Source organism: Podarcis pityusensis (assembly GCF_964106645.2).
Source record: "Podarcis pityusensis genome assembly, chromosome: Z".
In the NCBI taxonomy this organism is placed as follows: domain Eukaryota; kingdom Metazoa; phylum Chordata; class Lepidosauria; order Squamata; family Lacertidae; genus Podarcis; species Podarcis pityusensis.
This window is the reverse complement of record NC_138044.1, coordinates 8,508,820-8,525,726: the sequence shown is the minus strand read 5'-3', so window position 1 is coordinate 8,525,726 and position 16,907 is coordinate 8,508,820. Positions and strand designations below refer to the sequence as shown.

The following is a 16,907-nucleotide window of genomic DNA, read 5'->3' as shown; positions in this document are numbered from 1 at the left end:
GCGAACCAGAGCAGTGCACGGAAACGCCGTTTACCTTCCTGCCGGAGCGATACCTATTTATCTACTTGCAGTGCGTGCTTTTGAACTGCTAGGTTGGCAGGAGCAGGGTCCCAGCAATGGGAGCTCACCCCATCGCGGGGATTTGAACCGCCGACCTTCTGATCGGCAAGCCCAAGGCTCTGTAGTTTAACCCACAGCGCCACCTGCGTCCCTTTACAAGCTGCAATAAAGAGCATGAAATCACTACAGGACTACGAGTATATTTCACACACCTTCATAGGAATAGAGGAATACTGAGTCAGGTCTGTCTTGCTCAATACTGTTCTCACAGACTGGCAACATCTCTCCAGGTTTTCAGGCAGGAGCTTCTCTTGGCCCCAATTGGAGATGCTGGGGGTTGGACTTGGGGGCTTCTGCATGCACGATAGCTCTACCAGCTGAACTATCCCCATCCATAGCCATGACAGCAAGAAACTTTTTCCTCTATATTATTATTATTATTATTATTATTATTATTATTATTATTTTAAGAGAGCTGTGATTTCTATGAAACCATGTTCTCTGCTTCGTATGTAGCCTCTTCTTTTTCTCTGCTCCTGCGAAACAGCAGGAGGCTCTATCTGCCCCAAATCCAGCAGTTTGTCAGTTTAAAATCTTAATCAGGCAAGAACTCTGTCTGGCACAAGTATCACTCTGTGCCAGGAATTCTTTTGGTTCTTCCTGCAGAGCTGCATGCTCACCAATTCATGTTCCCAGTGGGTGCTTTAACAAATGATACGGCATTGCCAGTTGCATTAAAGCAGCTGTACTAAAACGAGGGGGGAGAGAAAGATTCAGCACTCCTGAAATGTAGAATGTCCCTGTATTAATTATTGGTTGTGCATTCCCTCTTCGTGTGCTTTCCCCAATCATATTAACAGATTACTCAAGAACGTGATGTGCTTCTAGCCTGCTGTATCTCCTCATTGTTTCCCATCTATTGATTGATTATGAAAAAAAGACTATTAATAGCTTGGAAAAGCTCGCAAAATCCTGGCCACATATTGATTGCCACCTCCTGGCATGGCTATTGAATTTAATGACAGTTCATTTGCTTAAATGGCTTTGCCTTTTTTCCTCCAGCGGTGAGAAGTGGAGAGTATTTTTTATTTTTTTTAAAGATAAACAATGCAGACGTTGTGCACACCATGCATTTAAAGCATATAGCCACCCACAAAGAAACCTGGATGCTGTAGCTTCCCCCTCACAAAGCTACAATTCCCAGCACCTGTTGCACTTCTCATGAGTCTTTGGGGGGGTTCCATGTGCTTTAAGGTTATGGCGGGTGTGCTACCCGCTTCCCTTAGTAGGGAGAAGTAAGGGAATGGCATCTCTGCTGGATTTGGATCCCTTTAAATGAGAGGCTGGGTTTAGTGTGGCAGCTTCTGCATTGCCAAAACAGAGGACAAAGGACATATATTTGCATAAAATGTGCATATGCTAATTTATATGCATAGATGAAAATGTAGAAATAATTACTATAATTTAAATGGAAATCCAGTACATCTCACCACAGTGTGGAAAACTGATGAGGAGGTGTGTGTTCCTGTGTAGTCTGTTTTCTAAGTACTGGCTGTGGGCGGGTGACCTCAAGACTGTTAAAGGCTGTCACTGGTTACTAGCCACAATGGCTATGCTCTGTGGGAATCACAAGAGAGCAGAGAGCTGTTGAATGCAAGTCCTGCTTACAGGCTTTCCATAGGTCTTTGGTTGGCAATGAAGAGAACAGGATCCTGGGCCAGATGGGCCATTGGTCTCATCCAACAGACCCCTTATTGTTCTTAAGGCCCCTCCTGCTCTCCCCTCTGATGGTTCTTTATCTCTAGCCATTACATGTGGACTAATATTATATGGATGTTTCAGGTTTGGGGTCATGACCAATGCAGCATTAAGAGGGGGAGCACAAGAAATGTATCAAAAGAAAATAAATAAGGATCTGAACAAGGCTTTATATGCACCGTACAGTCATACCTCATGTTATGTTTGCTTCATGTTACGCTTTTTCAGGTTACGTCCCGCAGCGACCCGGAAGTACCAGAAAGGGTTACTTCCAAGTTTCGCCACTCGCACATGCACAGAAGCGCTAATTTGCTCTTCGTGCATGCGCACAAGTGCCAAATTGCACCGCACACCTGCGCAGATATGGCGCTTCAGGTTGCGCTCTTTTCATGTGGTGAACGGGCTTCCAGAACGGATCCCGTTCGCAACCAGAGGTACCACTGTATTTCCTTCCTAGGGCCAAGTGGGAGGCACAGGCAATGGAGCTTCTGGGCTTCTCTTCATGCACAAGATAAGTGATCAAAACCTGTGTTCAGCAGAAGATTTGACTGACACCTGTGCATTAAGGTAAAGAACCAGGCAATGTCCTGGCATGGTACTTTTAAACTGTGTTTCCATATGCTCTGGCACTCATCACGGACCTCCTTGCACCAGTAGCAATTTAGTCAGGCTGGCCACATGACCTGGAAAGCTGTTTGTGGACAAACATCGGCTTCCTCGGCCTGAAAAGTGGGATGAGTGCCACACCCCATAGTCGCCTTTGATTGGACTTAACCGTCCAGGGGTCCTTTTCTGAGTCTCTTTTCTCTTCATGCTTCCTGGAATAAGCTATAAGCCATGTGGCCATGGCTCCTTGCAAGTAAACTGAATCTCTCTAAAAGGTAAATTTATGACCTACTTCTTCACTAACCCAAAGTCTGCAACTGTGCTTCTGGTGCTGATGGGACCAAAGGAAGATGCTCACCTGAGGATCTTAGCACCCAGGCAAGTTTGTATAGGGAGATACAAACTTTCAGGTGCTCTGAGCCCAAGGCATGTTTCCCAGCTTGATCACTGAGATCTTTGGGACAGTCTCAGTTGGTGGTCCCCTGTGGTTCAGATGCATGACTTGTAATGAGATTAGGCAGGTACCCTCCTTGCAGAACAAACCCACCCTGTCTTCAGTTGAGTAACATTGACTGCACCTTCCACCCTGCAACTCTGCTCCTGCCTCACCTGGGCTGTTCTCTGTGCAACATCAAGCTCTTAGTCTTCTTCAGTGGAGCACCAGGCCTATTACATCTGTCCTATTGCATGGTAGGGACGTGGGTGGCGCTGCGGGTTAAACCACAGAGCCTAGGACTTGCCAAACAGAACGTCAGCAGTTCGAATCCTCGCAACAGGGTGAGCTCCTTTTGCTCGGTCCCTGCTCCTGCCAACATAGCAGTTCGAAAGCACATCAAAGTGCAAGTAGATAAATAGGTACCACTCTGGCGGGAAGGTAAACGGCATTTCCGTGGCCTGCTCTGGTTTGCCAGAAGTGGCTTAGTCATGCTGGTCACATGACCCGGAAGCTGCACACCGGCTTCCGCGGCCTATAGAGCGAGATGAGCGCCACAACCCCATAGTCGGCCACAACTGGACCTAATGGTCAGGGGCCCCTTTACCTTTACCTTATTGTACTGGTGCCCCCCTTTCCTCTGCCACCTTGCAGACCTCAGCAGACCCCTCTCCCCCAGCTATTTCTTTTCTGCACTTGTTTCCTCGCTTAGCTCTCCCTTTGCCATCTTTTTTTCTCCTGGCCGTCCACACTAACAGGGGCCCTTCCCTGTTTTCCTCAGGGCCCCTCTGGCTCTAGGAAGCCTAAGAACTGGTGGCCAAATCTGGGGCTGCCTTTCCTGGCCCATTGAGACACCTGGGCTCCTCTCCTTAGTTCTTTGCAGCTTTGCAAAGACTAAATTTGAGGATGCAACCATAATTTTGTTTTCCCCATGTTCCTGAGGCTGTATTTCCACTGTTGGTTTTGTTGTAAGCAATTTTGCCATTCCCCACCCCACCCCCTCTTTTCTTTTTCCACACCTCAGGATCCATTTTTCCTCATCCTCATAATACAGTGGTTTTGAAGTGTTGTACTGCTGCTCCCTGGGGTGCCTTGAATGATGGTGGAGGAAGCGATAGGCAGCATTGGCCTTTGTTATTTCTTTCCCTCCCTCCTCTTAGATTAGATGTGTAGAATAGATTAATAAAAGTGACCACACATGGCAAAAGCAAAGACTGTGTCACCTGCAAAGTGCACCTGATGGGAAATGTCGTTCCTGAGCCCTGCTCCCCACGTTGCCCAGGGACAAGTCAAAGGGGAACCACAGAAAAAATGTAGTTAGTCAAGGCAACTGTGGATGCAGAGAGGTTGAAAACCTCTGCAATAGACAGCTACTGACTCAAACTTGTGTGTATAAAAGGGTTAATCTGACCCCTGAGCTCATGTTACTAGTGGGTGTTGCTTAGTAGGCTCCTAGCAACCTCTGCTTGCTCCCTTTTCAATGTCATGGGTCAAGGCCTTTGGAACTCCTTTCCACATGAGGTTAGGCACACAGCCAATATTTCCTTGTTCCAGCAGGCATCATGATAATTTCTTAACCTGTTTTATTGTCCCGTTTTCTGTGGATTGTTTTTAAAGACATCACTTAGAAATGCAAATAATTAAGTAGTATATAAATGTTTGAAATAATAAATAAACATGACTAAAAGAATGACACCCGGCATTTAATAATCTAAAGTGTGCCCGTCAAGTGTTCAAGGTACGTAGCATGCATTCTTAGCAACCCGTGCAACAAGGAAAAGAGAATTTTATTATATACCAGATAGCAAGCATCATTCTGTATGTGTGAATCTTTAGCTGAAATTGCACCACTGATGCACATGAAGTAGGTATCAGCAGACTTTGGCGGGGGGAGGGGCAGACACTTGCTGCCACCCTCACCCCTCTCACACACATAATTTTTGGATTTTTGCTAGATGTTATTGCATTAAGAAATAATTATACCACCCTTTCTAGTTCATTTCCCTACTACAAAGAATCCAGAGTTTAAGGGGTGGGTTTATTTGTGCAAGAGTGCAAATATACCTTTAACTGAAATTGCTGTGATTTCATCCCATCTGAAATTGCTGTGATTTCATCCTATCTGAAAATAGCAATAACTTGGAAGCACCTGTTATGAGAATTATATGGTCTAAGATATAAAATAAATGTTCATAAATGTACCAGGCAAACACATACATAAATAAATATATAAACCACATGTCTGAAACAGTGCAGGAAAATAGTCCTGAAACCATTTTGACTCTCCCAAATTGACCTCAAATATTCTTCTGCAAGGAGGAAGGAAATGGGAAAACCTCCCCATTGTCTCTTAGCTCACAAATCCTGCCTTAAGCATGTATCTGTGTATGAATAGGGTGAGCCTGTGACCTGGATTCAGGAACTGAGTATTTACCAACACAAAAGAATGGCCAGGATGCCCGGGTAAAAGCAATCAGTGACCATTATCAGCAATCAGTGACCATTATCAGGTCCTGGCAAACAGGGTTTCTGCTTCCTTCTGTGATGTATGTATGATGTTTCAGGGGGTTGGTCTTGGGCTACAGGGTGGGCAATTTCAAAAGTCTATATAACAGCAATGTTCTGGGTCCCTCCTGCCTCCTGCGTGTGGTTGTGAGCACCCTGTTGCAACAGTTAATAAAGAGCAGGCTTACTAGCTGCTTTGATTCTCAATATTCTTTGGTTGGCCTGTTATTATTCTCCTACCAATAAAGAACCTACATAAGGACTCTATACGGGCTCTTGGGTACCCCGTAAGGGAAAAGGAGCAGGTATTTTTCTTATAACACACCCTATATAAACCCTTGGATATACTGTATTTTTTGCTCCATAGGGCGCAACGAACCATAGGGCGCACCTAGTTTTTAGAGGGGGAAATCAAGAAAAAAAATCTTATTTCCCCCCCAGCCCCAAAGAGCAGCATACAGGCTGTGCGCAACCTCTCCCTGCTGGAGGGGTTGCGCATGGCTATGGCACAAGCCAAGACAGCTAGCGGGATGGATCCCGCTCGCTGTTTTAGCTTCCTCTTTAGCCCCGTGCAGTCTCTCCCTGCCGGGAGAGGCTGCGCAGAGCTAAAGAAGCCATAGCCCTGTGCAGCCTCTCCCTGCCAGAGGGGTTGCACGCGGCTATGGGACAAGCCAAGGTAGCGAGCAGGATGGATTAGCGTTGCTATCACTGAAGCCAAGGAGCCTGCATTCACTCCATAGGACGCACACACATTTCCCCTCAATTTTTGGAGGGGAAAAAGTGCGTCCTATAGAGCAAAAAATACGGTACTTGGAAGACTTGAGATAGTCATTAGGAACTCAGGAAGCTGCCATGTACTGAGTCAGACCATTGGTCCATCTAGCACAGTATTGTCTACTCTGACTGGCAGCAGTTTCCCAAGGTTTCAGAGAGGGATCTTTCCCTACCTAGAGATACTAGGGATTGATCCTGAGCAAAACAGGTGCCCTGTCACTGAGCTACAGGCTTTCCTGAGTATACAGATGGTGGTAATTGAAACTAGGCAACAATTAACAAATTTTTATTGGAAATGTGGATGGCGATCGCATGGATGCCTTGACAGATGATCACCATTACATGCCTAGAGCTGCAATCGAATGCACAGTGATTTGAGAGTGTGTCCTATTGAACTTAGCAGGGTTTTTATTTACTTTTGCATAAGCAGAGTTAGGAACTGGCAGCACAAGGTGTTAGGGAACAGGTGCTGTCATTCAAAGATCTGAGAGATGGAAATCCATAGTCATGCCAGAGAGGTTAATGAAGTCTTAATCTTGGTTGATTTGTACTATCTGAAACAATCAGCAGCTGCTGCCATTGATTAAAGCCAAAAAGCAAAGCCCAGGCATTTAATCAATCACACGCCTGGTGTGGTTTCCTCCCAACTTCTGCCTAAAATTAACTTTCCACCCACAAAGCCACAGGGCTGGCCGTTGTTTATCTGCCAGATAGCAGAAGACCAAAGGCCTCCTGCACTCTTGCATACACACTGCTTCAGCAACCCATGCTTCTGCCTCAAATTGATGCTCAAAACCATGGAAAACCCTAGCCGCCCTGTAAACATTCTGTCAATCACAGAAGACTGTTTAACACATATTAGTTATCCCTGAACAGAAGCAGAGATAAAACTACTTATCTTGTTTGATTTGCTTAATGAATGTGCAAAACAGCCTCCTACTTTGGGCAGTTTTTGATACAAATGAATACAGTGGACATTTGGGTTGAGAATGTGATCCGTGCGGGATGCACATTTGCAACACACGTCTGCACACGCGTGGGTTGTGATTCAGCGCTTCTGTGCATGTGCAAAGCATGATTTAGCATTTCTGCACATGCGCGACCACCGAAACCCGGAAGTAACCCATTCCAGTACTTCTAGGTTTCGGCGGTCCGCAACCCAAAAAAACGCAACCTGAAGCGGCTGTAACCTGAGGTATGATTGTACATTGCTGTTGCTTAAATTCCTTCCTTCCTAACACTATCCTTAACTTTGCTGCTGCCTGGGCTGATGCTGAATTCAGTTATCAGCAGGAACCTTTGGCCTGTATCTAGTGCTAGTCCTACTCGGAGCAGACCCATTGAAAACAATGGCCATGGCTAACTTAGGTCCACTAATTTTAGTAGTAGCTTTGTGACATTGTCAACCACATTGACGAAAGCAGCACTGTGGGTGAATGAGGGCAAACGAGGGCAGTGAGGACAAAGAAAGGCAATGGGATGAATTCTGTCATAGGTAGCATTCCTGCTTGCCAGATGGGAAAATCCCCCTCTCCTCCCCCTGCACACTGTTCTGAGGGTTCTCATGACCCCTCCACAAGTGGATTTGAGTAAGCTGGGGGCACATCAGGAGGAGACGGGGGAGAAGGTCCATTGTGTCAATAGGAGTCTGTGTTCTGGCTTCTGCTAGTGTGGGAGGTGAGTTGTCACTGAGAAGCAGCCTGAGCAAATAAAAGGGCATTGAAACAATGCAAATGGTCATAGCTGGGCCACGGGAAGCAGCCCAAAGTCAGCTGAGAATCAGGAGTTGTGGAAGGAAGCAAGAAATCAGTACCAAATAAGAACAAGGCAGGAGACAAAGGGCAAGGAACATGCTAGAAATCAGGGCCAATAAGCAATCAAATGGAACAGGAACACATCAGAGCATAGGAAGGTTTTGTTGTTTGAGCATGGCTTAACTTGGGGGAGCTTCCACACACACACACACACACCCCCGAGGACCAAATGTACCTCTAAACAATTTTGTGAAAGCCAAAAGAGGATGGAGCAAGAAATATAAATTTTTACCTTTGTCCAATAGGCTCGTTTCTACACACAGCCCATGTCTACCCTCCACCCAGACAAGCAAGAGTTCAAGAGCACATTCTAGCCACACAAAAACACTAAATGAGGGCCAGGCCACCCATGAGGCAAGGGTGGTAGGATCTATGGGCAGCAGATCCAGCCTCCAAGGAATGCATGACCTGCTGCTGCTGTCACAGTGGGAGCAATAGCTGGGCACGGAGGCTGGATCTGTTGCCTCCTTGGCAATCCACACTCCCCACCATGCTGCCTCTACAGTGGCCTATTGGTGAACAGGATATGCTGCTGGTCTCCTCCGACCCCTGTTCCTGATGTAAATCTTTAATCTTTTCTTGTTCCCGATGTCGATCTTTGCTCAGCTCTTCCTCCCTGGCTGGGGGCAGGAAGCACCATTTTGTGATTTGGCTCAGGCATTGGCTGCTTTTTTGTTTGAGTTTATAACTTTATAAGACTCCCACCTTGGACCCCAGACAAGCTTGCTCCGCGTGGGTCTGGTGGTCAGCCTCAGCAGATGGTGCAACATTCATCTCAGGGGTTCGCCACACGAGGCAACTTAACACAGATTCCCACTTTGAACCTCAGTGGCACCTGACAGTGAAGGAGGATTCCGGTCCATATTAATGACCTGCAGTCAGGAGTTAGTAGGGTAATCTGAACTAATCCATAGAAAAAGGCAGTCACTTTCACATACACATTCCTAATTCCAGGATAGAAACAATGCTACTGCAAAAGAAAACAAAGTGAAGAGCCAGGCAACCATCACTGCTGCTATACTTGCAGGGCCAGAGGTGGCCAGTGGCCTGCTCCTTAGCACCCTCTTCAGGGCAGGAGATATCAAGAAGATAAAACATATGTTCATTTCACCCAGCAGATGAATTTGGCCATTCCTGCAGAGAGGTGAGATAAATGAAGTCTTTGATCTCTTAGCATGCCCGGGTTAATGCCTCCCAAGTCATCTCTAATTCCTTCCATTTCCATTCATTAGCCAGAGCATCAGAGACATGACAGCATGCCATGTTATCGTTAAATTCCTGTTGCAACTCCCCTGTGACTCCAATTACATTTTCAAACATTTATTCATCATTCTGCCTGGCAGGGCATTGCAGTCTTGGCACTGGAAAGCATTTCAACACAGAATGGGAAAGAGGAGGTGTGTGGGGTGGGGATCACTGAGAGGGAGAAGGCAGCTGTGTGCACTGGAATTGCCTGTTCCTCCCCTTGCACCCAAATCCCTCCAGTCCCATCACGGAGCAGAGCAGAGCACATTTCAGTGAACACTTCCAGATTGCCACATTGCAGAAGGGGGAGGTAGAAGATGCCACATGGGTTGCCAATAGGACCATTTGGCACATGCACATGAAGAGAGGCAGAGGTGCCCACTCCTTCTACAATTTTATGCCACAGAGACAGCAGAATCAACACACTGAGTGTTCTGGACCACATTGTTCCAGCTGTAGTACTGGAAGCCTCAATGCTGATGGTCTGGGCTTCTTGGCTGGGGCAAAGTGCCCAGCTGGCCTCATAAGGTTACCATTCAGGCAAGAATATGTGGGGTGGGGGAGAAAAAGAAGTTTGTGTGGGTGGCTGCCTGGATTAGGGCCTTGCTGAGAGCCAGGAAGGGGCAAAGCATTTAGCTACAGTCAGGACACTTTCAGGACTGAAGCGGCAGCTCCCCTGGGGCTCTCTGGCAAGCGCTAAGCACCAGTTTGTGGCCTGTCAGCCAGCTGTCAGGTTGGTCATCTGTGAACCTCTCCAGAACAAATGTATGGCGCCAATTCCTTCTGGCTTGAGCCCTGTTATGATTGACACAGATTCCTTGCTCAACGCTACGGTCTTGATCAGTCCTTTGCTTGCCTCCAGTAGAGATGAAAGGGTGAGTGGTCCTGGAGGTTTATATTAGAATGAGTTGGATGTTTTTACTCTCTCAAGTTCTGTAGCATTGATTCTTCATTGAATTCTGCATGGATGAGGCTTTCATCTTACTGTGCTCAGCATGTAAGGAGAGAGACAGTTTAATGAGGGTGTGTCCGAAGAGATGAGTACTTGAAAGCATTCACAGACACAGGCACTTCTTTAAAGAGCTGTCCAGTCCCTGCTGTTTCTACAGTGCCAAGAAACAAAATATCCTTTGAAGTCACCATCAGTGGTAGAGAATAAATATTTATGGCTGTCCATGTTGAGTTCTAACTGCGGCTGCCTTGTCTTTCCCCATTAGTCTCACTGGGTCTGACAGTTGTGTTCCCTTATCTCCACTTGCACTTCTCCCTGCTGATCAGTGTATGAGACGGAAAGCTGCCTTAGGCCAGATCAGACTCTTGCCCATGTATTATCTGCTCTTCTCTTCAAATGCTACCTGCTCATTTTAACAGGAGATGCTGAGGATCAAACCTGGGACCTTCTGGAACCATCTAACAATCCAACTTCTCAGATAGGGATAGGGCAGAATCTCAGTTCAGTTCACATTTAAAGAAGAATCTCCGTTATCTGCTCTTTCTGGAGCAAAATACAAACTTAAGCACAGCTGGCCTTAGAGTTTCTCATATCTCTGAATTTTGCAATTCAGTTCTCCACCGAAGTACTGTGGACAAAGATGTGTGTATTGCAGTACAGTTAAAATGCAAATATTAATTTTTTTAAAGAAAGTGTTACATACTAAGCTTGGCAATAGGCAAGTAGGATCCTAGAATGCAACAACTGACTGGCTTGCAGGAAAAGACCAATCAGGCTCCAGGAGGGAAGCAGAATCAGCCAATCAGACGGGACTCATTGTGTAAATAATGCATATAAAAGCCTGAGGTTTGGGGGGCAATTCAATCACTGTTTCACAAGCTGCAATAAAGAGCATAAAATCACTACAGGATGAGTATATTTTAGAAAGCATCCTAAATGCATTGTTTCAGGGTAGATTGCATTGCAAAAAAAAAAAAAAAATGTGCATAGAAGTTCGAAAGAGACAATGGGGGCCAAGAAACATTCCAGTCTACGGCTTTTCATTGCAGGGCCCCACTTATATTCTTAATGTTGCCCTTGACACTAAAATGCTAGTAACCCCAGAAGTGAGAACACCATCAAGGTTTTTCCAAAAGCTTTCTACTACTCCCCACTTTTGGCAAAAGTCAAAAGCAGAACTGGAGTTGTGACTTAACGACACTCCCCCTAGCGCTTGCAAACTGCCAGTGCATGCTTTTAATTAAGCTTTTATTGCGCTGTCTCCAATGGCTTTTAATTACTTTCCATAAAGCAGCTGATTTTTAGGTTGTGCATACTGAGAAACTCAAAATATGAATCCCACTGGCATTGCACAGCGCAAAGCAGCCAGTCTTTAGAAAGAAGTACTCTCTGTGTGTGTAGTTTATATGGAGAGTAAAGCTAAATTATTCCTTTGTGATGTTTCTTTGTAACAATCTCACTTCATTTGGCTCAGTACTGAGAACTCAGCTTTTTGAAAAGGGGAGGAAATCCTCCAACCAACTACCCTGAAAGAATATGTTGCTGTGGGTGTAAATACACCTCAGAAAATATGAAGTTTTTAAAAGGCTGAGCTCTCAAGAGAGGTTGAACTGCAAGACCTGCGTTGCCTCCAGTCATTTCCAACATTCTTGTAATTGGTCTGCACTTTTGAAACAAAGTGAGTGTGCAGGGATTTAAAAGATATATTTTAAAAAGAAGCTGTGCAGAAGCTAAATGCTGCAGTAACAACCAGCGCTGTTTCACAAATGCAAAGAGAGTAGTGGGTGGGAGGGCAGCTCACCCTCCTTTTCCCATTTCTTACTTTTATATGTCAGTACATTAATCTGCTTCAGGCACATAGTTTCCTCTCATTCATTGTTATCCTCACAACCATCCTGAGAGGCAGATGAGGCTCAGAGTTTATGACCGGCCTGTGAACATCATGACTGAATGGGGAAGCTTTCCAGGACCTTCCAAATCATCGGGTGCTGACTGGCTGAGGCTATTTTCAGGTGGGATTCAATTCATAAAACAGCAAATTCAGGTTGCACTACTACAGTTTATAGGGAGGGCTTGCGCAATGAATCCACTTCCCTTTTTTGCAGTGAGGAAAGTGACAGGGAAACTATGCTGAAAAGTGTGGGATAATACGCTGCCTGAATGCTCATCTGTTTTCAAATGAGCACACTGCAGGGTAATGCAGAATCAATCTGCAATTAGTGTTATTTTTGAAATGAAACCAGCAGGAATAATTTTTCTGTGCTGAAAAATATGCAGTAGTCTCTAGATTGTGCGTGGACTATGTAGGGGGGTGGGGAAACCAAGTACTTCTAGAATAAAAGATTGTGTGTTCACAGTCTCAATGTCTTCCCATTAATTATTTGTTCAACCCACATCTTTCAGTGAACATAAAGAGGTAAGAACATAAGAAGAGCCTGGTCCAGCATCCTGTTATCACAGTGGCCAACCAGATGTCTGTGGAAAACCCCCGAGCAGGATTTGAGCACAAGCGCCCTCTCCCCTCTTGTGGTTTTCAGCAACTGATATCCAGAAGCACTTACTGCCTCCAACTGTGGAGCATAGGCATTATGTCTACTAGCCACAGTTAGCCTTGTCCTATATGAATTTGTCTAATCCTCCACTGCCTCCTGCAAGAGTGAGTTCCACAGTTGGACTGTGGACTGCATGAAGAATTACTTTATTTTATTTGTCCTAAACCTTCTAACATTCCTTTTAATTGGATGTTCCAGTGTTGCGAAAATGGGAGAAAAACTGTCCTCTGTCCACTTTCTTCACGCCGTGCATAATTTTGTAAACTTCTTTCATGTTCCCTATTACCGGTACTCATTTTTTCTCTAATCCAAAATGTCCCAACCACTGCAACCTTTATTCATAGGAGAGTCACGCCATCCCCTCAATCAGTTTTGTTGCCCTTTTCTGAACCTTTCCTTTCTACAATATTCTTTTTAGGTGAGGCTACCAGAACTGGAGGCAGTGAGAGATTTTACTTTCTTGGGCTCCATGATCACTGCAGATGGTGACAGCAGCCATGAAATTAAAAGACGCCCGCTTCTTGGGAGAAAAGCAATGACAAACCTAGACAGCATCTTAAAAAGCAGAGACATCACCTTGCCAACAAAGGCCCGTATAGTAAAAGCTATGGTTTTCCCAGTAGTGATGTATGGAAGTGAGAGCTGGATCATCAAGAAGGCTGATCACCGAAGAATTGATGATTTTGAATTATGGTGCTGGAGGAGACTCTTGAGAGTCCCATGGACTGCAAGAAGATCAAACGCATCCATTCTTAAGGAAATCAGCCCTGCCCTGAGGGCTCACTGGAAGGACAGATCCTGAAGCTGAGGCTCCAATACTTTGGCCACCTCATGAGAAGAGAAGACTCCCTGGAAAAGACCCTGATGTTGGGAAAGATGGAGGGCACAAGGAGAAGGGGACGACAGAGGACGAGATGGTTGGATAGTGTTCTCGAAGCTACCAGCACGAGTTTGACCAAACTGCGGGAGGCAGTGGAAGACAGGAGTGCCTGGCGTGCTCTGGTCCAGGGGGTCACGAAGAGTCGGACACGACTAAACGACTAAACAACAACAACCAGAACTGTATTATCCTGTCACTTTCCAAACTGCAAATAACCCTTTAAAAAAAAAAGTGGGTTTGTTATGCCAGGGTGATGGTGCTTCGGTCCAATTTACCTTGGTTTTCAGTATGTGTTGAATCTCCCTGCAAGACGTAGCCTAGGGGAACTCACCCCAGCCCTCCATGCCAGTCCTGCTTTGTCCAGAAAGGCACAAAACACTAAGACAACCTTCTGCCCACTGCTTCCTTGTAATATGAGCACTGATCCTGGTTCCAAACCTGAAGAGTCTAAAATATAAAAAACTCTGGAGTTTTCCCCGGGGTGTTTGTGTGTGTCATGGAGAAAGCTGGTCAGTTCAAAGCAGGAGTTTACTCTTTAATAGTGAGCCATGATCTTCAGAGACCGGACAGAGTTGCAGGCCAGTTGATCACAGCAGCTCATGCTCTGTGGGTCTTACTACATGAAGCCAGTTGCTGACATGAAAAGTTCCCACCTCTCCACGGTTGTCTTTGTCTCCTTCTCTCCAGCGCTTCTTCCAAGCAATCAGAGATTGTGTCTGTGTGCAGCCTGTCTTTTCTCTTCCCCTCTCATTTCTGGTTCTAGGAGAGGCAGAGGAGCCTGCCACAGCAGGAGGGGGATTTACCCACGACTCTTCTTCAGCCTGACTTATCTTGGCCTCCCTCCTCTCACTTGTCTGCTTTAGCCTCTGCCTCTGCCACTCACTCTCCCAACTCACTAAGCCCAGTTAGCCCTGCAGCTTCTAACATCACCTCCTCCCAGTCTTCTCCCTCTTCTCCCTGACACCACTCAGGTCTCCCTCCCTTGTCCCACCACTACTCTCCAGGCTCTGAGCTTTCTTCCCTTGGTGGTTTCCCAGCTGGTTCCTCACACTACTCCTATTTGTCCAACTGGTCCATGACAAAGAGGGTGGGTGGGGTGGGTAAGACATCATTGTTGGGTCCTGCTTTCTTTGTGAGCCCTCATCCCACAGTGAGCTTCACTGTCATTGTTACCAAGTATTGCTATGGTGCCTCCACACCTCCACTGTTCCTACCTGCTCACTTACAAGACAGAGAGGCAGTGAGCAGGCAAGGAACACCAGTCATTGCTGCCTTTCCTTTCTATCAACTTTACATACTTCTGGTTCAGCCCCTTTGAGACCGACAAAGAGGATGCTCTACTCGCCCCTCTTTCTGGTGCTCCAATAAGTGTCATACATATTGGAGGCACCATTAAAATTACCTACAACAACCCAGAGCAACTCCTATGTAACATCATTCTGGGACACTCTGGGAAGTTTAAATGGAGGGGGACCATTTAACACTCCCAATAAGCTTCAGAACAACATTATGTTGGGAATGCTCGAGGACATTTGTAGGAGATTTACCTGATGTCTCCAAGTCATCAAGAACTCTTTAAATCAGGGACACAGAACCACTAGTCCAGGGGTCGAATCAGCCCTCCAGTTCTTTGTGTTTGGTATTTGTGAGTTCGGACTCCCTCCAAGCCACTCCTCTCACTGGCTCTGCTTTGCACCCCCTTTGGGAATTTCTGTCTGGTTGGAATGTAATGTTCTTTGATAATGCCTGTTACAAAAGCCAGGTGCCTGCCCTTCTCTCTGCCGAGTGGTGGCAAGAGTACATGAGGTCCAAGGCACTCACACAGGGTCTGTGACCCTTTGGAGAATTGAAGATGCAGCGGAGACTGATGTAGCTTTAAGAAATATGGTTTCTCCACCTATTTACACCTTCAGCCTGCATGGGGGGGAGTCCAGATTTTATAGCATTGTCACTCCAAGAGGCAGCAGTGTAAGCTGCCTGCAGCCAGATTCACCCAAAATGGATCTCAGCCCTTCCTCCTCCTTTTTCTTCCCAGAAAAACACACAGCCCATCACCTTGGTAACACCCCCCACCCCATGGCCCATCAACACCTTTTCTCATGTTAACTGGTTTGCTGTTCACACAGCCAGCCAGGCCAGCCCAGGAATCCTCTGTCTGACACAGCTCTGCAGTTTGTGTTTCAGTCCATATCTCAATTGATCAAAATCCTATTATTTATTTATTCCTAGGGTTTAGGGGGATCTCCCCACCCCCTCCCCCGATCTATAACATGCCCTTTGCTTGCCTGGATGGAGGATAAAGGGGTGGGTGGGTGCACACGCGCACACACAGTAGCCTTCTGCACAAAGGTAGTTGCACTCATTGCTCCACCCACTTTTGCATTTGGCCCTGCCCATCCCTGGCATGTGGTCCCCAGAAAGGAATGCAGCCCCAGGCTGAAAAATGTTCCCCACTTCTGCTTTAGAGCACCATTACCACTGTCCACTGGTGCTGTCCCACCAGCAGCCATAAGACCTAGTGGCCATCATCTGGACTCACATTCCACCAACATGAGGAAATGCAAGCAATGACTGAGTTACCATCATTGAACTGGCCTCAGTCCATATGTGCAAGGCTTAATTGTAACCTTTTCCCATAGTGAGCAGCAGAGGAAAGCAGCTTTGAGCTGGGTAACTGCAGAATGTAAACTGAGCCCTTTTAAGGACCTTCACAGTCTTGGGGGAAGAGCATTAACAGGAACACAGGCTGTGTTCTCTGCCAGCTGCAATTTTAGCCTCTGGGCTTGGCGAGCTAGAAAGATCAGCTCTGCTGGAGACTTTGTTGCAAGAGATCATTACCTGAGGAAGTTTTTCTAGTTGTTCTGCAGGAAGAAAGGAAAAGAAATACATTTTGCTCTGGCTGGGGCAAGGCGGCTGCAATATAAATAATTAAGCAAAGCATCAGCAAACCCCAGATGATTTTGGCGGAGCATGTTTACATACACAGTGACATCATCCCTGGGTGCATTAGGAACGAAGATGAGAGCTGGTGCCAAATGACTTGGGATGTTGAATGCCCAGTGCCCCTGCCCTGCCAGTTGCTCTGGATTTTGATGTGCAGCTGATCTTATGCCAGATGTTCTTTCTCTCTTTGCCTGATTATTCTAATGTTCCCATGTGGTCCTGAATGTCATTGTCAGCTTCTTTCTTTTATGATATATATCCCCATGCTATCACTTTACCCAGAGTTAGCAATTAGAAGCATGTTATGATGTTGAACAAGAGATATATTCCTGGCACAGAGGATTCATTCAGTGTACAACATGGCAGCCTGCCTTAGGAATATAGG

The 16,907-nt window shown here is 46.1% G+C and overlaps 1 long non-coding RNA gene across 1 annotated transcript; it reads left to right on the top strand.

Annotated features, from left to right (window-relative positions):
• The first annotated feature begins 1,624 nt into the window (after positions 1-1,624).
• LOC308468683 lies at positions 1,625-14,994 on the top strand. Its single transcript, XR_013981814.1, has 2 exons — positions 1,625-2,385; positions 13,118-14,994. It is a non-coding gene; the product is annotated as an uncharacterized lncRNA (long non-coding RNA).
• The last annotated feature ends 1,913 nt before the right edge of the window (positions 14,995-16,907 follow it).